At 45.5% G+C, this 22,588-nt stretch overlaps 1 long non-coding RNA gene across 3 annotated transcripts in view; it reads left to right on the top strand.

The window, feature by feature from the left end:
- Positions 1-22,588, top strand: part of LOC149357686 (uncharacterized) — a 195,433-nt gene that overhangs the window by 19,034 nt on the left and 153,811 nt on the right. Inside the window, exon 3 of one of the 3 annotated variants that reach the window (XR_016291863.1) lies at positions 16,664-16,927. The exons of the other annotated variants lie outside the window; for them this stretch is intronic. This is a non-coding gene — a long non-coding RNA (uncharacterized LOC149357686). Of the gene's footprint in view, positions 1-16,663; positions 16,928-22,588 lie in introns of those variants that run through there. 3 annotated transcript variants of the gene reach the window in all.

The raw sequence follows: 22,588 nt of genomic DNA, 5'->3' as shown, positions 1-22,588 counted from the left end.
CTACTTGGTAATTTCATGGCCTTTACGTTTTTCATATCAGCGGCATGCACTGCTTTGCTGCTATCGGACTGCTATAGTTCTAGGCTTGGTGTGTTATTTTCTTTACTTATTAAATACGCAAAAACATGGAAGCATTGGTATCAGTTATGTCTGCCACCGTTTTTAAGACATACGAATACATCCTCTTACTTAAAAAACTACACATTTAACTTGTCTAGACAGTGCGTAGCGTTATCTAATACTCAAGAGCATTGTCAATGGCAATGCAGTTATTTTGGCGTTTGATTCCACCCCCCCCCCCCACCCAAAAAAAAAAAAAAAATATATGTGGAAGCCGCGCTACAACATGAGCACCCCCCCCCCCCCCCCCCACAAAATTTCTCACTACGCCACTGGTTGAGCTGAATGAGATCACTCAGAATGGCATACGTCTATGAGGTCCGGAGCTGGAAAACACATTTAATAATTATTTTTTTTGTGCATTCCTAATGCCGCACATGATCCTGACTTCTCATGCTATGTAAATGAACGGACTCAGTCAACTGCTTTTTATTCCCGACAACAGCATACGAAATAAAATATGTTTCTTCACCTCAAAAATAGTAATAGTGCTGATATAGACAGACTAGTCATTCGATCGGTCAAGCACGTGCTCGATCTGATATGACCTGTGTTGGAACATATTTTCAGTCTTTTGTTTTCCGGTGAAAATTTCCCTAAAAAACTTCAAATTGCCAGAGTACCAGTTTTGTACAAAGGTGGGGATAGAAACGAACTTTCAAACTACAGTCCTATTTATTTTCTTCCGATTTTCTCTAAAGGCTCAGAGAAGCTAATACATAGTCGCATGTACTGATTTATTTTAAAACACAAACTGATTACACTTGCACAATTTGGTTTGATCAAATGTATTTCAACAGAAACGGCTTTACTAACCCAAAAAGAGATCATATTGGAATCTATTTGAACGCAAAATGTGTACGTTAGGCATATTTATCGATTGTTCAAAGGCCTTTGACGGTATTAATCACTTCACGCTCCTAGGAAAACTAAATTACCATGGATTCCATGGCCTGTTCCTTGCGTTGCTAAAATTTTATCTTCAGCACCGACAGCAAGAGGTTGTACCTAGGGCCCCTGTTGTTCTGCACACACACACACACGCACACGCGCACGCGAACGCGCACGCGCACGCGCACGCGCACGCGCACGCACGCACACACACACACACACACACACACACACACACACACACACACACACACACACACACACACACACACACACACACACACACACGCACGCACGCACGCACGCACGCACGCACGCACACACACACACACACATACACACACACACACACACACGCACACGCACACGCACACGCACGCACGCACGCACGCACGCGCACGCGCACACACGCACACGCACACACGCACACACGCACACGCACATATATATATATATATATATATATATATATATATATATATTATTTAGTGACTACAGACAATACAGTAAAATTTGTGATGTACGCTGACTACGCTACTATACTCCTCAGTGCATCAAATACATATGACCTACTTTCTAAAGCGAATCGCGCCCTCATGTCAATAGCACCGTGGAATAAAGCAAATTTTCTTATTATCAATACTAATAAAACTAAGGCTGTTCTGTTCACGCCCAGAAACCGCGATGCGCACGTACAAGATTCACTGGCATTAAATAATTCAAATATTCTCATTTTACCTATGTTCAAATGTCTTGGTGATATATACGATATTGCACAGGTGATATTGCACAGCATATGTCATGGAATGAGCATACTGATCTAGTCATCTAAAAAATTTCACGTGTCACTGGTGTCCTTTCTAAAGTACGGTCTTGTTTATCGAAAAGCGTCAAGCTCTTACTGTACTTACATACAGTACTGTGATTTGGTATGGGGTACTACTACTAACACAAACATTTCCAAACATTACATATTACAAAAGAAGACAGTTCGAGTAATCATGAATTCATATAACAGCCACACAGGCCCTATATTTACAGAACTGAATCTAATATGTATCCCTGAAATTTACAGAACAATGTTAATAAAGCGTTACGAGGCAGGCATTAAAATAAACAACAATGCTCTCAGCAGTATCGCAAACCTATCTCCTAAAGTACGAGCACGCAGCACTCGCCTACTTCAACAATTTCAACAATGGGAAATTCAGCGCCTGCGGTCTAACTATGGACAACAAATGCTGAAGTATCTCCTCCCGTTTTTCCTGAATTGATTCATTTTTAGTGCTCTGTCAAATGTATGCAGCTGCATGACCATGTATCATGTACAGAGGGCAAAACGCTTGCCTAGAACACGTTCTGGGTGTGTTTCCGGCTGAATGCGCCATATCTAGCGAGGACCTTTGGTTTAAAATAGTCCGGATGTAAGCATGTTAAGTTAAACTCGTAGTATTTTATCGTCATTTTTTTGCCTTCCTGGTCAGAGAGGTTTTGGGAGCTGTGGAACACACCGTTCGGTCTTTCTAGACATGTGTTTTGCCCTGTGTACCTGCGCTTGCTGTATGTTGACATGTACACTCGCCGTCAAATGTAAATGGAAGGCGACTTTGTGAAAAAAAAAAATTTAATTTCTTGAAATCTAAAGCATAATGGTCCAAGTTTGTTGGTGCACAGTGCAATTCGCACAATCACAATTAGGCTGCACATATGTATTCAAGGAAGCATGAATTGGGGGCACAATGATTAAATTTTTTCGTTAATATTGTCACGTTGTAGTGACGGCAGTCCAGTGGTCAGGAAGACACCAACCAGTCTTGGAAACGAAGCTCTTTATTTGGGCGGACTTGCGCCCGCAAAAGAACTGAATCACTCGGCGGTGGCGTAAGCAACAAACGTGCTTGTCAGTCGTCGAACTAGGAATGCCCGCCGCTCGCGGCATCGCTCAATTTAAAGCCAGCAAGCAAGGAAACTTCGAAATAACTGGTCAAGATCATCTACAGTAATCTAGAAAAACGTAGATGCAGCTCTTCAAGGCTGTGATCAATCGAGATTAGTCTGGGCGCTTCTCGCGTCACAAACAAAAATGATAACACCTCCTTTCCAGCGGCCTTGAGCGCGAACGAACGGACACTACAATGATACGTGGCAATTTTACCTTCCATTTACTTCTGACGGCACCTGTACACGGGGCCGCGGACCCCGTCAAGCCCATCTTGAGGCTTTTTATCTGCGGCCCAACACCATTGAGCCGCCGCGGTGGCTCAGTGGCTATGGTGCTCGGCTGCTGCCCCAAAAGACGCGGGTTCGATCCCGGCCGCGGCGGCTGGAATTTCTTTGGAGGAGAAATTCTAGAGGCCCGTGTACTGTGCGATGTCAGTGCACGTTAAAGAACCCCAGGTGGTCGAAATTTCCGGAGCCCTTCACTACGGCGTCTCTCATAGCCTCAGTCGCTTTGGGACGTTAAACCCCATAAACCAAACCAAACCAAACCAACACCATTGATGTTGAAAATAAACTGATTGATTGATTGATTGACTGGCTCCTAACACATGTAGTTGCTGTTTATAAGAAAGTTTATCGTCTGAGCTTGAAAAATTACCGTCCCAACTCGCTAACTGTGCTCGCGAGCTTATGGAGCGCGTAACATCTAAATTTACTATGTAATTTCTGAAAAAAGTTCCCTTTCCTTTTCAACATGCCTTGAGGAAAGGTATATCTGTTTTTATCCAGCCCGTTACTACCATTCATGAATTCGCTTTTTCAGTTGATAATGCTGAACAGGTTGACGTCATTTTTTAAAGATTTTAGCAAGGCTTGATCGTGCCAACGCACAGTAAGCTCATCGTTAAGCTTCAGGATATTGGTCTTCCGATAGCACTTGTCGAATGGATTCATACTTACCTGTCGAATAGAAAACAGTTCGTTGATGTAAACAAATCTCGTTCTGGTATCTTACCGGATACCTCTGGGGTGCATTAGTGCGGCGCACTTGGACCTAACTTATTCCTTAATGATATCAATGATTTAGTTGCCTCTGTAAATACATCCGAAATCAATGTTAGCCTCTTTGCATTTGACTGCATTCTTTTCAAAAAACATCAGTGGCGCTACAAATAAAGAATACTTGCGATCAAACCTGACTGGCGTCCTAGAGTGGTGCAACCTCTGCTCGATGGTAATAGTGACGAATCTATTCCTTTTCAGGCTACAAATAAAAATGTGTCATACAGTTTTAATTGCGTAATTAATAGTCGTCCGGTGACTGGTGCAGGTGAGCGAATCTAAATATTTTGGCGCCCCCATAATAATCGCCTTTCATAGTCGAATAACATAAACAATATTTGCTCGTATGCTTCGAGAAATCTTGGGCTCCCAAAACACAATTTAAAACAAGCTCCGGCTGGACTTAAACTGGTTGCTTTGAAATCCTTAATTCATCTGAAACTAGAGTATGCATGTGTCGTGATCAGTTTTTAAAGAAGGATATAAAGAAAGTCGAAATGGTGCAGAGAAAAGGCGTCCGCTTTATCTTTAACACTTATCGTAGCTCTATAGCTCCTCCTTTCTGATGCTTCCAAATAACGTATCCACTTAACAAAACGGGAGAGCACTTTCAATACCTAAAGTTCTTCACTCTCTGTATTTCAGCCAATTTAATACTAGTTCATGCACCCTACCTAAGTTCCCGATCCACATGACAGATTCGATATAGCCGCAGTCATAATCTTTTCTCATACTTTGCGCGCCCCAATGCATTCCAATAGAAATTTTTTCCGCGAACAATCACAGCGTGGAATGCATTGCTTGCAGATGTCTCTTCGGCCTGCGATGTTGCTGTTAAAAAAAAAAGGTGTTTTATGCTGTGTGTCAAGTTAGTGTTAGCCCGAGCGGCGCTGCTGCTCCTGAAGTACTGCGCAATCGTATATATATATATATATATATATATATATATATATATATATATATATATATATATATATATATATATATATATATATATGAAAGAAGCCAACAGCCACAGAAACCAAGGGGCACAGGGGATTTTTAATTTTTTATTTGATTTTTTATTTTGTGGTGTTGATCAATTTAGATATTACTGAACATGTGGTCGCTTAAAGCTAATTGATTAGAAAAGCAGAAGAAAAAACAACCACTGCCGCCGGTGGGATCCGAACCCCGAATTACGCGTCCGGTGCTCTACCTCTGAGCTACGGCGACGGCTGTCAAATCTTCTGCTTTCGGGGGTATTTATGTTTTACAAGTAACCTAACCTTGAGAGTGTTCATCAGCGCCACCCACGTTCATAAGCGGCGGACGTAGAACGTCCTGAGTTACCGCAGGTGTGACGTAGAACGTCATCGAAAGGAGAGGGTGGAAGCTGCGTGAGAACCCTCTTATGCTTCCTATGGTGTCAAGGTGTCAAGCCGGATCCCACCGGCGGCAGTGGTTGTTTTTTCTTCTGCTTTTCTAATCAATTAGCTTTAAGCGACAACATGTTCAGTAATATCTAAATTGATCAACACCACAAAATAAAAAATCAAATAAAAAAATTAAAAATCCCCTGTGCCCCTTGGTTTCTGTGGCTGTTGGCTTCTTTCATATTTATAACGAGCCCCTCATTCCCCTTCCCTTGTTTGCTTTATATATATATATATATATATATATATATGAGAGAAGCCAACAGCCCCAGAAACCAAGGGACATGGGGGATTTTTTTTGGTTCATTTATTTATTTTCTGCTGTTGTTCGATTTAAAATACTACTGAATATGTTATCGCTTAAAGCTAATTGATTACAAAAGCAGAAGAAAAAACAACCACATGCCGCCAGTGGGATCCGAACCCACGACCTCCGAATTACGCGTCCGGTGCTCTACCGCTGAGCAACGACGAGGGCTGTCAAATCTTCTGCTTTCGGGGGTATTTATGGTTACAAATAACCTAACCTTGAGAGTGTTCATCAGCGCCACCCACGTTCTTAAGCGGCGGACGTAGCACGCCCTGAGTTACCGCTGATGTGACGTAGAACGTCATCGAACGGCGAGGGTGGACACTGTGTGAGAACCCTTTTATGCTTCCTATGGCGTCAAGACTGCCAGAACCGAGGCCCTCGCTAAGTAATTAAGCAAACAAGGGAAGGGGAATGAGGGGCTCGTTATAAATATGAGAAAAGCCAACAGCCACAAAAACCAAAGGACAGAGGGGATTTTTTTAGTTCATTTATTTATTTTGTGCTGTTGTTCGATTTAGAATATTACTGAATATGTGATCGCTTAAAGCTAATTGATTAGAAAAGCAGAAGAAAAAACCACAGGCCGCCGGTGGTATCCGAGAAAATTTGCCAGCCGTCGCCGTAGCTCAGGAGTAGAGCACCGGACGCGTAATTCGGAGGTCGTGGGTTCGGATCCCACCGGCGGCATGTGGTTGTTTTTTATTCTGCTTTTCTAATCAATTAGCTTTAGGCGATCACATATTCAGTAATATTCTAAATCGAACAACAGCACAAAATGAATAAATTCACTAAAAAAAATCCCCTCTGTTCCTTGGTTTCTGTGGCTGTTGGCTTCTCTCATATTTATAACGAGCCCCTCATCCCCTTCCCTTGTTTGCTTATATATATATATTGCGACCTTACTAAAGAAAATTGCGTACATTCGAAGGAGTATATGGAGCTGAGAAAAAAAAATGGCTGAGGCTTAGCTAAGGTTAAGCCTAGTCAGATGCGAAGCATATTGATGGCTAGGCTTGGTAATACATGGCTTTCCTTGGTTGACGTTCATCCCGCTCTTCATTGGTCTCTGTGGCACGCTGAAGGTTTCGCTTCTCGTTCAAATCAGCCCTGCTTCTAGGCGGCATCCCAACACCTGGCCGCCTCGTAAGTGCCCGGAGAGCGAGGCAAGCTTAGCTTTATACCGCTGCTGTAGCGTCACGTGGTCAGCTGCAGCGCCTCTGATGTGGAGCCTCCACCGCCGCGGCCGACCGCGCGAGCCGGCAGCCCATCTCTCCTCTGCTGTGACGTCATGTTGTCACGTGGTGTCACGTGGCTAAAGGTCAATGGTAGCTCCACCGCCGCGCTCGACGGGCTGTAGTGTAGCTCTAGTAATATGCTTCGCATCAAACAAGCTCCACGGCCATGCATTCTAGTCGACTGGAAAGCTTGGTAAAGTACGGAATATGGGTGCTCCGGGTACTGGGACATAACCCACTCAAGGCAGATGAACTTTAATCCCAGTAAAACCAGGCTAACTACTCCTCTCATTTACATTGGTTCTTAAGCGATGCTTGCACTTTATATCTGTGTGAGTATTTTGCACTCATGTGGCACGAAAATGGTGTTACAAGTGAGTGGTGCTGAACCACAGGTGCGCTGTTGTATCGCGCGTCCGACATCCGAAGGCAGCTACTTTGAAAGAACCGAGTAACTTGTGAGCACTATTTGAAGGTTAATACCGAAATAAGAAAGCGGCAAAACAAAGCAACTGAGCCAAAAGACATACTTTGTCGACATTGCAAGCAGGGCGGAGTGGGTCAGGGATCAAACACGGGTGAATGTCATCCTAGTCGAAATCAAGATTAAGAAACTTGCTTGGGCAGGGCATGTAGTGCGAAGGCAGGATAACTGCTAGTCCTTAAGGGTAACGGACTGGATTCCACGAGAAGGCAAGCGTAGCAGTGGGCGGGAGCAAGTTAGGTGGGCGGATGAGATTCAGAAGTTTGCGGAGATAGGGTAGCCGCAGCTGGCAAAGGACAGGGTTGATTGCAGAGATATGGGTGAGAGGCCTTTGTCTTGCAGTGGGCATAGTTAGGCTGACGATGATGATCACAATGCATTTATCACAGCGGACTTATGAAATCTCATTTTAAAGGGATAACACAGCTCGAACGGGGACAGTAGACGAAGGACGAACGGCACACACTACAAGCGCTGTACCTCGTCCACTGTCCCCATTCACGCTGTTTTGTCCCTTCAAAATGAGAGTCACCCAACTCGAACTTTCCATTCTCCTTATTAAACCACCTTGGCACACGTTTTTTTTTTTGGAAATGAGAGAATTGCAGCAGTGACTGCTTCGTCTGATAAAAAAAAAACGAGGTATCAAGACGCGATCTTCTTCTCCTCATGCAATCGTAACTCGACTGTTACAAACACTCCTGCAGGTAGAAGAAGCCAGTGAATGCGAGCACTATATAGCACACTCGTCGCGAGAATGCCCTCCGTTGCTTACTGACTTATTTGTTAGATACGAAAGAAGGCAAAAGCCTGCCATAGCCAGCGCAGAAGGCGAGATAGACCCGCCAGGAAAAAAATACTTGATTCTCTTTACTGCGGTGACACACGCTTGCCTTTCTCGTACTGCCATGCATCTCGTTTTTTAGTGTTGCGTGCGCTGTTGTGGCAGCCCACGACACAACAGTACTTTGTACCTACGCTTTGCTTTGCCGTGGCCGCTTCGGTCGTCGCGAAAATTCCGCCTCGCGCAACTCGCCCGCCGCACATGCGCGCGAAGCTAGCAGAGCGGCTGCACCGGTGGCGCCCCGACATTTCGGGATTCGTCGCTAGGGGAGAAAAGCGGCGCTGCCGTCGCGCAACTAAACTTGAGCTTGGTTTCCTTACTGCTGTTTCTTTCAACTGATTGTTCTCGCTGAGTTCTCCCCCCCTTGCTGCAGTACGTATAAATATTTGAAGACTGTGGATTCATCAGAATACACCTGAATGTGATAAGAAAGCAGAACATATATATCGTATAATGATAACCACTGAGCAGCAAGAATAACCTTGCCGCAGTTTATAATTACCGCTTCGAAAGACAACTCGATCGTATAAGCCACCAGGAGCCACGGAGGATACGCTGGATCTTCTTTCTTAAACGGATAATGTGGTAGAAGTTAGCAATGCTCTAAAACATTATATGTAGATGGATTCTACCTCGTTGCTGCAACGCGGAAACTAATGGGTACTTTTCATGCTGGTACTTCAGATGAAAAATGTCCAGCAAAGTCTCAGTTGTTCGCAACATTTTAAATGGAGGTTGCCGTGCCTATGCAACGACCAGAGAACTGGAAGTGGGTTGAGGAACACCCAAACACACGCGAAGGCCTCTAGCTATCAGCCTCTTAGGCGTTCCTCTTAGGTTCGCGAGAGTCCGCACGTCTTATCGGTGTAGATTACGCAATTTTTTTACATATCAGTGCACGGTGGAAGCAGATGGCGCAGAACTGCCCCAAGATGTACTATATGCAAGCCTGTGAAGAACGCTTATCACGTCGTCCATCGGCACCTTGAGAGATTTTACATGTGTGGCCCAATAAAGCAGTGAGTCGAGAACTGCGTCCAGGGAACGGTGCTACTTGACAGTCAACAAAGGTTGTCCATCGAAACAGGGGCGGATATTCTTTGGCTTCTTGCGGGTGAAAGGCAGCACTACTGTTTCATATCAAACAATTCTCTACAAAAGCATTTTTAAACGGTTTTGAACGAATTGCTTATGAACGCAATTTTTTGATATATTGTAAGATTTCACTATAAGGTTCCGCTAATCAATATATGCGCAGATCCGTCGTCAAAAGGCTTGCATTTTTTTTTGCTATTATGCAATCGTCAAAAGCGTACTACATTGGTTTTCTATGGCAGTCTCAACTGCTCCATGCGAACGATGAAAAAACTTTAAAAGAAAGACTTTTGCTACACATCAGAAGAATGGACTATTACCTTCAATATTTCCATGACAGTCCATTACAATTTTCCAATATTCAAAATTTTTGTTCAGAAATGTTGAACATGGGCGTGTGAAAGCATAGTCTATTTTTCTTTTAGAAACCGGCCAACGATGTATAGGCCTGTTATGTAATTGCGAATCGGTTCAAATTGCACAGCCATGACTTTTTCTGTGCTTTTTATATTTATTTTATGTATGCAAAATACGTAGGGCGCCTCCACTGGGGCACTGTTGTCGGTGGGAACGTCACAAAAACGACATTCGTATATATACAATAAATTAGGAAAATGATGCAACGTATTTTAACTGCATTCAGAAAACATATGGACTCTGGAAGGAAAAGCAAAAACGAAAATAAACGTTTTATAAAGAAGAATATGCGCACGACACAAGCAAAGAAAACAAGAACATTAGAAAACACAGCACTGCGCTAGCAAATCAAAAAATTTAGAAATGATTAGTAAAAAGAACAAAATACACTAAGAGGAGTAACATTGCCCCCACTGATATTAACGGTCATATTCAAATCAAATCAATTCATAACATTACAATCATATTAGCAGGTGGTTTTGCAAAGCGGTCGGAAAAGATGTGGGAGGGGCAGCAGCGATTTGTGCAGGTAGACTGTTCCAATCGTGTATTGTTCGTGAAAAAAAAAAAACTATATTTGAATGAGTTTATTCGGGAATTGTACTCGCGCACTTTTAGTGCCTGGTCAGTGCGGGCAGAAATGTAACTAGGCTCATTTAAGTATTTCTCTTTTAGAATACCAGTTTTATTATTCAGCACATTATCAAATAAAGAGTCTGAAATATTTTCGCCTGTTTTCAAGTAAAGGCCGCCCTAACTTGTCGCGCAAACTGGAAGAGCTTATACTTTGTGAAACTTTCTGTAGCCAACTATAGCAACCCATTAACAGCAAGTTTAACAGCCAGTTCCCACATTTAATTTTCATTTTCATTTAATTTATTTTACCCTCAGGGCTTTCGCATTACAGAGGGGTGGGACAGTGAAAAAAAAAACAATACATAGAACAAAAAGAGCGCTATATATATGAACAATATTGAAAGATGCTAGAGGCAGAGGACGAAAATATTGAGAACAGAAGTACAAAAGTAAAAAAAATAAAAAGGACTACAAAAAGAAAACCTTATATAGTTTATATAAGGTTTATTTGATATTTGCCATTCGGTTTGTGTGATTCATACCGGTGCTGAAAATGGCGATTTCCAACCGCGGAGTTTATCTTGATGTTTGGTCCACGTTTGCTTGCTTTCTTTTTGTGCACTTGGGCACATTGACGATATAACGCGGCAGTCTATACACCTCGTTCGGTCGGAATTCAAAGCCGTCGGCGTAGTCGGCATTGCGCGTCGGATATAATCGGGGGCTGCGCAAGAAAAGTCGTTTCATGGTAATTTGTAGCTCTAGTGATTGATGATTGATTGGTGTGCGATAGGCGATGACGATTTAATGAAATCATTGCAATTAATCGATTAATTAAAGAAATGAAAAAATGAAAAAATGGGTTCAAAGGTGTCAAAATGCGCAGAATCAAAAGCCAGCGTTTGATGATGGTAATTAAAAAATAGAGCGTGTAAGCGACCAGTTAATTAATTTAAACAATTAAAACAAGAAAACTGCGTTCATTTACACCACCACCACCTGCAACACGCTGTCCCGTTCCACTCTTTAGGCGTCCTCCAGTTTTGGCAGCGCTGTCTCTGTAAACATTCTTGAACTGTTCTGCGAGTGGCGAACAAGACTCAAAGCTGCATCGCTGTTTCTTCAAGAACTGGCGACGCAATGGCTCTGCACAGAATCCACTTGTTTGCAAACAATTCAGGAAATCGTGCTGGAAAAGCTTCGCAGAAAACAAGTTTATCACCTTTAGGAATTCCAAGCAGTAGTTTCGGTTAATCGATGATCCTTTAATTTTACTGATCCCGAGTCAGCTCGGACTAACATGTTTTGGTGTGCGCGAGGAGGAATCGAAGGCCCATTTTCCTAAGCATTTCACACCTGAGAAGGCGAGAACCAGGCCAGTGGAAATATTGTGCCCTTTGGAAGACCAGTGGGCACCTGGCGGCACCGGGGGTCGAGCTTATCGTTTCCTGCATACCGGGCGAATGCTTATGCCACTAGACCACCGTCGCCATAGTTGAATAACATTTTGCTATCCTTCGCTCTTTTTCCGGCTGCTGACAGCAGCGATGCTTAGTAGACCAGACTGCAGCCCAGAATTTCCCGGAGAAGGTATTCACGTGACGCGCATTAAATATCTCGCGGAAGCAATTCTCGCTCGGGAGGCCATTCCTACGCTCTCCACAAGAGCCCATTGTATAGCCATGGGGAGTCCAGAACTCCGTTGCGACAACGGGCGATTACGGGGGAAGCCATAGAGCGCATGCCGTGACGACACAGTAGTGCTCTCTTCGTCGACCGCGCGGCGGCGTTGAACAACAAAAGAAGCCCTGCCCGCGCTCTTTCGGCCCGACGCGCATCAAGCACTTCCTTGTTCATCGACATGAATACATTGCTCTTGTTCTCGTTTTCCGGTTTCTCCGATTACAGTCGAAGGTCGCTGAAAATCTCGCTTGCCAATTCTGTCCCCCTCCCCCTCCAATGCAGACTCCCCTTTCTATTTTCTTTCGTTTAAGACGTGGCCGCGGTAATAGCTTCCGTCGATGCGTGCGCCTCTTTCGCGGCCGAGGCAAATAAACACGTCTTGCACCCCTCGCTGGAGAGCGGCTCATCGCTGGGCGCGCGCTCCCATCTCTTTTTTTGCTTCTGGTGGCTGGAAAAATGATTTCAGGGCGGGCCCTCCTCTCCGCTCTTTAAAGCCGGATCACCCAAGCAAACCGTCGGGGCCGTCCGGCGAGCGGGGCAGCAGCTCGCGCGCGTGCTTGTAAACACAGCCACGGCAGGCCTCAAGATGACGATGAGCAGAAATGGAGAGATGGCCGCGCTAACTGCGCAGTTTGGCCCGGGCCCACCCGAGGAGACCGATTGACAGGTGCGGCAGTGGCGACCGCCGCCGGGCCCGGCCGGCCGGGGCGGCGGCTCGTAACCCGTCTGGCGATGATGGGTCAATTACTGGCGCCGAAGAATGCTGCGCAGGGGGAGGGGGCGAGAGCGGACCAGGGACGCCGTCGGCCGCTGCTATTTCGAGTCCCGAACGCCACTTTCTGCGCCGCTTTCTCTTGATGACGCCCTCGTGTACATGGGAAATGAACGCTTCTTTCCCCCCCCCCACTTTACTAACCGAGTCGAAGGGCGCTCGCCGCGATGCGAGCTGTGTGTGTGTTTTGTGCGTATAGTGAGCTGCTCTCGGTGTCTGTCTCGGCAGGAATGGGTGCTGGTGATACTGTGTGACCGAGACGAGGAAAAGGGCGCCTTGAGTCCTGCTCTGCGTACCTGCTGTCTTTCTATGTTTGGAAAGTAGTGATATCTAAGATGGAGCAAGGATGCCGGTTCCTTAGCTTCTTTTTTTTTCGTTGTAGCAATCCAGTAAGAAGCTCACAAGACGCGGTCCTGTGACATGGACCGGGAATATGGACGGGAGTAAAGGTAGAAGCCGGGGGGAAAAAAATCCAGACCTTGCGAGTGCTTTGCAGTGCAGACGTGCGCTACGTGGAGAGGACATGCCTTCATACGATATTTGTTTATTATTTGAAGCTACCTAAAGCGTCCTGGAAGGCATTATTGCCGGTGCCTAATTGCACTACATGAGGAAGTCCCGTGCGAGACAAAAATTCAGTAGAATTTATTCATCTCCACAATACCAGTGTCATGCACAAGTGAAAAGCAGCACCTGAGCTAAGCCTCCGTGAACTCATGCTTCAAGTTTGCACCAGTCTTGCCTTCTGTGGTGCAAACAAAAGTTTTTCAAAGTCTAAGTCCATGCTTCAGATGGCAGGAGCTTCAGTTGCGAGAACCTGAGGATGCATTTACCGCAGTGTGCTTCCAGGTGAGTAACTCCTAGTGGTCGACTAACACCCCTGTCACGCAGTCGACTCGGAACTCTCTTGTACTTCCTTGACCAAAAGGAGCGCATGGGGGTTTCGCCTCGAAGGAGTTGTCGCTGTGTCACACGGCCTGTAGCGAAGCGAGGTGCTCTCAGAGTCCACCAGGGGCCCATTGGGCGCTGTTCGTATACAGTACAAACACATAAAAGAATAACGTTCAAAACGATTCAAATATTTTGTATACGTCTTTTTTTCTCAGAACATGCAATTATCTAATTAAAAAAAACATTTTTGCAATAAAGAAACGGGCACGCTTTCAGCACAGCCAGCGCTTTTGTCCGTTCTGCTGGACACCATGTGCGGCCTTGTGCAATACCCGTGCACCTGACTGCGATTCTGCGAATTATCCGCTCTGACGCTTCGCTTGCGGAGGCTGCGCGGTTTGCGAGAATGCGTCGTCCAGCACAGCGCTACACGGCTTGGGGGAATACCACACAGGCTACACCGCCTACATGTGCGAGATGCGTGCATGCGCGTGACAGATCAGAAGCAAACAAAATGGCGTAGTCAAGGTAAAGCGTCAGGCGCCGAGTATGAGTATAGCAAAGTCACTAGCATTAAATACTACTAACCAACTGGAATACTTATTTTATGCGATAAAAACTAGTATAATTACTAGTAAAGGTGAAATAATTGAAGAAAAAAGTTATTTATTTTTTCGTAAGTAAAGCCATGGGAAACGTCAGTACAACCTTCACCTTTCGAGGGAGATGTTCAATCTTCTTTCGCTGTGAGCTTCTTTAAGCTTCTCTCCCTTAAGGACTAGCGTGTGACACGGCGCGCATGTCCCTCGAGATAAAGACTACTTCTATCGAAGGAATTTGAAAGGAATGCAGCTGTACCCGTGTGACAGGAGTATAATATAACTAATCGGGCACTGTCCTCTTAGTGTAGCTGTATACAGAATTCGACTTTGGTGAATTTTCGAATATTAGTATTATTTAACTGCAATGCTAAAAAACTAAAGAATGTCACAGAAAACTATTTTGGGCTTTAAGCACCTGTTTTAGACATTTTTGCTGTGCTGAAGTTCAAATTTTTTATTTCTTTAACCCCTACGTTTCCTGACCCTTGTTATAACAATCGGGAGGACAGGAAAACACAGTGGTAGTTACAGCCTGTACGCTGACAGAATAAACAGGGAACGGTTCATTCTACGAAGGATCTCTTTCCAACGTGTAGAATAACAAGGCAGTGGCAACCTTGAAGGGGACATGAGAAGCTCCAAAACCATTGTAGTATTTTTTTTCAAACTTTCTTTGGTTGCGATGTTGTAGGCGAACGCGTGAAGAACGCTGCTGAAACTTCTTTGTGCTTATTCTAGATCAGTTCTGCGAAGACTGCCGCCTTGTACGGTTCCAGAAAGCCGATGCGTCTTATGCTCTCATTTTCTCAGCACTACTTGATTTGGTAGTCTTACAGTTAATACTCCATCATTTTTAATGCCTTTTGCCTCTCGATCCCCTTCCCACGCAGTTTTAGCATGTCATTTCCTTGTGCTAAGAGCTCACTTAGAAATGGATCTGTGTAGCCTCGTAGTGCTTACTTGGATGCTTAGCTGCGCGAACAACGCACAGAGTCATCTGCTGAGTTCCTTAGTTCCTGAGACGGTTGAGTTCCTCAGCCGTCTTTTTTTTTTCTTTGCTAAATTTTTGAGCGGCATAAACTCTCCAAGATATGCAACACGCAGAGCTCGGTACCTGATACAAACTCACTCACTGACACACGCTCGCGTACTTTGCATTAAACAGAAACCAGACGATCTCTTGCTTCTTGGAGACGTAAAGAAATTTACCGGCCTTTACAAAAGTGCGCCAGCCATGGAACGAAATCGCCCCCCCCCCCCCAAAAAAAAAAACAAACAATGCATATTGTATGCGCTCCTTTCTTTCGCAAGCAAAATTCAGTTTTGTAGTTTGGTGACGTGTAGTACATGCTAATTCTGTTTCGTCTCGCAGTGCCTCAGCAGCACCGAGATTATGTAAATTCAACCAGCGATTATATAACTTCCCTAGCAAGGTAATTAAGTAACGGAATGCGCGAGAACGGCGGCCTTAACACTCAGAGTTTCCGTCTTGTCGTCATGAGAACACTGATGGAGCATTGATCGAAAGAAGCAAAGGTGGCTTTAGCACGTATGCTCTTGAGCGTTCAGGGAAGGTGGGGAAAACAGGAAACTTGATGTACTATACATATAAGAAAGCGGTTTTTTAACAACTCGCGCAAAGCGTCAACAAATATCAGCTTGTGTCGAGTTTTTGAGACGTGCGCCGCATCTTTGTGCCAAATATCACGCGGCGTTGCAACATGTATCCAAGCACAACATGTATCCCCCCCTGGCACTCCTCACAAGCGACGACAGATGAGGGGTCTCAAACAAATCGGTGCTTTGTCTTTAGTACTGCGTCGTGCGAATGATCCGCCCGCAATCTCAGGTCTCAGGGGCGGACACTGAGGCGCCGTCCCAAACAAACATGCTCGAGCCACGTGCATGCTGAAGGCTGCCTGCGAGAATGAGAAGCGAGGAGTGAAAGGATGGCGAAAGCAGAGGTGGAGAGGGGGATGCGCGTTGCCTAACTATAACCAAGTCAAGCAGGCAAGCGCGACTGCCCACTGATTTACACCGTCAGCAGAAAGCAGAGCTGGGCGTGCTTTTGGGCGCTACCACCTCGGCGTCTAGCTCGGTGTCGGCCAGACATAACAAACCGCCGGAGGCGCGAGAAGCCTGCGCAGCTCGGAGAAACAGAGCCCAAGAAAGGCCTAGTCGAGGATAATCGCACTCACTGTGGCGCTGGGGGAGCCCTGCTTACAAGGGCGGCCTCTTTGTTGCGTGCTGTATAAGCACGTCAACTTTGTTGCGCCAATTGTGGTGATACACTGATCATGCGTCCCCCTCTTTCCACTTCAGGGGTAGAAGAGCGGAGAAACACCGCACGCGGGACAAGAACTGGCAACAGCATTTGTAAATAGCGGTCGCTCGCCTACATTTTGGGCATATAGAGCTCCGACCGATGACGCAGAGGTGGCTGCCAGAACACCAGAGGCAACCATCGTTCACCGCTGAGGTAACGCACGGCTCCTTTGGAACTCCCTCCGCCGTCGTCATTGTTTACGCCATTGGCTGGCCTCGCGCAACTCGCTCTGACGTACCTCGATTTCGACCCTCAGGAAAGACCACGGGAGACCCGTGACGTCACAAATGGTGAGCACACATCTGCTGCAACGCAGGCAACAGTATAAGAGTATCCGCACGCCCCCCGAAATGGAGCGTATGTGTGGACAACGGAAGTGGCGAAATGAAACGGATTTAACCAGTTATAAGGTTGAAAAAAAATATATATATATATATACAACGAGAGAAAATGAAAATATCTGCTGCTGCGAGGTAAACAGGGATACGAAAATTCTGTGCAGCCATCATATAGAAAAGGCGACAATGGCGCCCTGGATGAGGGCTCCATCCAAACAAGAAGACACCCTAACAACGCTTTAATAAAGGTTTTATTCTTCTTCTCCACAGTAAATAATAAAGGTTTTCTCTCTCTTTGCTTCGTCGTCTTTTGCCGTTGTCGAATGCGCCGAATAACCGAATAATTACGCTGTTGCCGCCCTATCGCAAAACAGAATAGAAAATTTTTTTGTTGTCGCAACAGATTTTCCTGTAGTATATTGAGACCTGGCAACATAAATTCTTGTAGCAACAACTGTATTTTCTGTAGTATTGTAACGACAGACCCAGTTCTGTCGTGACAACAAACATCTTCGCAATACTGAAGAAGTATATGTCGTAGCGACAGGACGACAATTTTTTTTTTGTCGTATTTTGGGACCGGTTACATCAGAATGCTTGAATGCAATATTGCTCGCCAGAAACACAGTCGTGAGCAGGCACGTGGCTTGCGTGGCATGGAATGGTTATGGCTAACCACTACAGACGTTACTGCAGGCAAGCACCTGTATTTCTACTTGCGTTCCCGCCATGCTCCCTAGATGTATGAGCGCGAATCAGACGATAACAGGAGCGTTAGCTGCATGTTTGAGGGGGATATGGAAGAAAAAAATGGGATAGGATAATTTTTTTCGGGGTTCGTCACCTATGACACATTAATCTGACTAATGGGCCGCACCGTTTAAATTGGTCATATGAGCTCTCAATGTGATGACGTCGTTCAATGCGCAGAACTACCCCGAGATCTCAGGTCGTCTGTAGATAACATAAGACGCTGCAGCGAGACATATGTGAAGCCGACCAGTCACTACGCAGTACATGGCTCCGCGCATCCGCTTCACCGCATGGCTGGTCTGCTTGAGGACGTTTCATTGCCTGGAGGCGTTCAGTGCTGCACCCCAGCGCATGCCCCACTCGACATGGCAATGAAGTGCTGCCCTCTGCTTTCTCCGCTTAGCGTGTGCGGCCGGTTGGCCTGCGTACATGGGCCAACCGAGCGTTATCCGATATCTTGCTCGCTAATGACGCTGCCCTGTCCTATCATAGGGTGGACATTAACGCTGCTCTACGGCCATCTGTACATTCATCTTCTTTTGAAATCAGTGCTGGCAACATTTTCTTAAAAATTCTTCGCTCTGATTGCCGACTTCCCACAACGCGACGTATTATACTGGATACGAATTTCAGACCAAAGCTGCCAAAATCTAATGAATAAGATGTATTCAAGCAGGTGACCAGAAAAAGAATGAGAAAGGAGGGCACGAAGCTTTCCGTAAGCCAAAGAATACAATAAAAACATCATTTTGAGTTGGTATTCCAGCAAGCCGAAGATGTTTTTAGTCAATAACAAGAAAAATGGCCGGGCAAACCTTTACATAGGAGAAAGTAGAAAGTGAGGCAAATTTGAAGACCTTGACACGAAAATGACTTCAAGAACACAGGTGCTACTGATGTGAAAAACCTTTATAGGTTTTATACATTTACGTCGCGGGCGGTGGCGCAAGTGGAGTCGGGGTGCGAGACATACAAATGCATACTTTGAAGGAAGTGCGACTTACACAAGCAATAGAACATTAAGTTTGATGAAGGGGAGCTCTACTTACTAAAATCCGAGTGACAATATATGAATCCTCTTTTGTGTTTCTTCGAATCCCCCATATAACTGTAAAGCTTCTAAATTATATAAAAGCTCTTGGAAAGAAAAAGACAACCATGTCGCCCGTCTTCTTCTCGGCCCGCCCTTTACTAGCTTTATAAACCAGCAAGCCAAACTTCATACTGTGAGGAAAATACATCTCCTACGCAGGTCTCGTGAATTAATGCGCAGTGGTCCGCACAGCTTAAATGTACACTGAGGAGAATTCCACCCAATTTTTATTCTCAGTAATAATCGATTATATGGCTCTTTCCGCTTGTGTTCATTTTTTGCTGTGCAGCAAAAGACACATTTATTGCTGTCAAAATTGCATTCCATTTTTTCCCCTCCATTCAATTCAAACTAATGACGTCTACACCAAAAATGACTCTGTGATCGCTGTTTTGAAGTGAACAACGGTGTAGCCTGGCCTCTGTGATCCGCGCTTAAAAAAAAAAAAATCTGTCCACAAACCCAGTTTACTTGCGAAATCGGCTGGAAAGAAAGAAAGGAAAAAAAGGTGAAGTTCAGTGGAGGGCTGTCAAATATTTCACACAATTTCGGAGAGGGAAAAATTTTAAAGGTGGCACTGTTCTCCAGGAAAATCTTGGCGTGAGCTGAAAGTCTGGATTGGTCGAGAGGGTCGTGACATCGCAGCTACATGACTTCGCACGGGTAATTAAAATACCTCAGAACTATCACACAACACAGGCACCACCATTACGTAGTGCCTCTAAAAAAAGAAAAGCATTGTGCTCTATATAAAAATGGTCGAGCTGGAATTCGAACCCCTGCCGTTTCGGCCGTGCGCCGGGCGCACTAACCCTCTACCGCTGGAGTTTTTTTTTTTCTTTATTACCGTCGACCACTGGAGTGCTGAAGGGGCCCAAAAGCGCTATCGCATTATGCCCAACGCTGTACAGCGTTAAGATTAAACTTTACAGAAAGCTCAGAAAGTGAACAAACTGATGTGAGGGCAGATCCATTTGCTCGTACACGCGTTGTCTTCTCCACAAAGTACACCGGTGTTGAGGAATTAATTCGATCGAGAATCGCTGAAAGTGTTATCCAGCCGCGATAATGTGCGAATCAACCGCGTTCGCTGCGCCGGCGCTTTTGCCACCCTCGCAAAACAACTTCGAGGTTCCGCGTGACGCGAGATCAAGCGCCCCACTCTGCGGGCTGCACGTCACTCCGCGTGTCCTGCCCTGATACGAAGCAGCTATTCCGGTTAAGCGAACCGAATCGCATATTTCTTTTTTCCAGCTTTTTCCTCTTTGCGTGTATACGTGCCCAACTGCAGTGTCCGCTTCACGGTAGTTTCTTTTGGAGGATGACATTCCTCTGTTTCAAACTCAATATCGGCTTCTTGCGACACCGTGTCACCCATGTGCGTGCGTCACTAGCGCGGCCGACCTTGAAGCTTCAGCGCGGGGGCAGCCGGAACAAAGCGACGCTGTCCCGGTATAAAGCTCCGTGACGCGACCGACTTCCTGCGCCGTATATGCTGCCTCTGTCGCCGCGCTGCTGTCGGGGCGTTGGCTCACAAAACGGTAACTGCCGTCGCAGTTTGCTGACGGTGCGCGGCTCTGCAGTTGCCAAAAGTAGTCCGCTTATTTCGTCTTCCGGTGACGAAGAGCCGGTGGCGTATGATATATCCTCCTCCTGAGACGTCGCGCAGGTTGTAATGCATAGGCGTGTCTTGTATCGTTTTCTCAAACGCGGCACTTCTGCAGCCTAACTCACTCCAATCCCATGCAGTCACCTTTCCAAGAGCTGTTCTGCAGCAGTGGGCGGCATTCCAAGTTGGCTGCTTTGTCTAAATTGCAGGGTTGTGCCAATATTCGAAATTTTCGAATAGCAAATCAAATATCCTCTTATTCGATTCGTCTAACGGATCAAATAGTGCATGTTCGATATTATTCGATTTGAATCGAACATTTTCTCAAGTTGTCGATTACTTTTTGAAGAATTGGTACAAATATCGAATGTTCCATAAGCATGACCTATAATCCGACGTCGTACAGCATGCTGCCGCGGGATGGAGGGTTCGCTCATGCGTGGCTTCAAAAGTTGAGCGACGCGCCAGGGTTCAAGCAAACTTAGAAGTTTAGCCGCACTGGAAGGCGATTGTCCGTACGCAACTGTCGCTGTTGTCATCAGTAGCAAAAGATAATCTTCCTATACGCATAAAATAACGGTCATAAAGTTAATATGCTGATTTCGTGTTGCATAACCCCTAGTGGAGATCAGTGTTGCGTCTTTTGGAAGCTACTGCTATAGCTGCGTAAGTGCCCAGTATCAGAGGCACCGCTAACACTTCGTTGTTCCGCACGGTTCATCGTTTTGTATGATTATTCGCTACTTCCGTGAATATTCGCAAATTATTCGTACCCGATCAGTTCTACAACTTTTCGATTCGTATTCGAGTCGGTTTCTAGCTACACTGTTAGTAGTCGACTCGATGGCAAAAAGCTAAAACTGTCCATATTCGATTCGATCGTCGAAAAGTATCATTCGCTTACCCCTACTAAATCGGCTTTCTGTTACAGGTGGCGTACAATTGCGAATGGCATCGCGCTTCATGATGAAGATGGATAAACGCTTAAATGAAAATTTGCGATTTTCATTTAAATACATATCTGCCGCGTATGTTCTCAACTAAACATGCGCCTTGAGGCATTGTTTCATATTAATGAAGGCATAAAAAGTAGAAGCACTATATAGTGGAAACCCTATATATAAAGATCATAAAAAGAACTGTTGCATCTAAAAATTTCGTCTGCTTTCAGGGCAACACCCGGACTTACGAGTTGCGTTTTATTTACGCTGACTAGCAAAAGCAGTTGTAAATTGTAGGGTTTTAACGTGCCAAAGTGAAAACTAATGTATGATGTACGCTGTAGCAGAGGGCCCCAGATTAATTCAGGCCAACTGGTGTTCATTAACATGCACTGAAATCGTCCAGCATGCAGGCGTTTTTGCATTTCGCCTCCATCGAAATACAGTCGCCGCAGTCGGGATCGAACCCGTGAACTTGGCACCAGCAGCCGAACGCCAAAGCCACTGAGCCCCCACGGCGGATGCGCTGACGAAACAAATTTCTCCTCTGGTCTCGAGGGAATACTCAGCAGGGATAGATGGCGTTTTCGCGCGCAGGAAAGCAGTGTCCAGTACATTAATACGGAGCTCGCCTCAGCGGTGAGCCCAGTTTTAATCACGGACAATACCGTGGACAGCGCGTAGCGCGCGCAGAACCTTGAGTACAGCGAAGTATTTGCGTATCGTACGCAGCGAAATGCGACTGCTGCACACACCCTGCGACACGAGTCAGGGCTTCCTTTGAGCTATGCGTCAGGGCGTTTAATAAGTCATTGCGCAAAAAGCACGCACATCTTCAAGTCACTCAGGCGAGGTACAATTAAGCTAAATTAATTGGTGCTGCGCAGTGACTGTATATTAATCCTACGCATAGGGTACTGCCGCTGACTCGCCTGAGGGCATCCACAATGGCATGCAAGACCCACCTCGTTGCTTGAGATGTTTTAGGCCAAACGCGTGAAAGCGAGCGCTGTGGCTGTTTTTATGGAAGGGCCTTGAAAAAGAAATAGCGCAGGTATTACGTTTGACATCACGCACATCACGGTGCATTTTTTTGGTCTGAGAACTTCGCGAGCACTCATTTCATGCTTTAATATTGTTCTAGCGATGAGCAAATTTTACCGAATACAAGGGCTTGAACTCTATAC

This window comes from Amblyomma mixtum, chromosome 3 (genome assembly GCF_055824585.1).
Source record: "Amblyomma mixtum isolate Tamu chromosome 3, ASM5582458v1, whole genome shotgun sequence".
Lineage (NCBI taxonomy): Eukaryota > Metazoa > Arthropoda > Arachnida > Ixodida > Ixodidae > Amblyomma > Amblyomma mixtum.
Note: the sequence above shows the minus strand (reverse complement) of the source record. Positions and strands in the feature narration are given on the sequence as shown.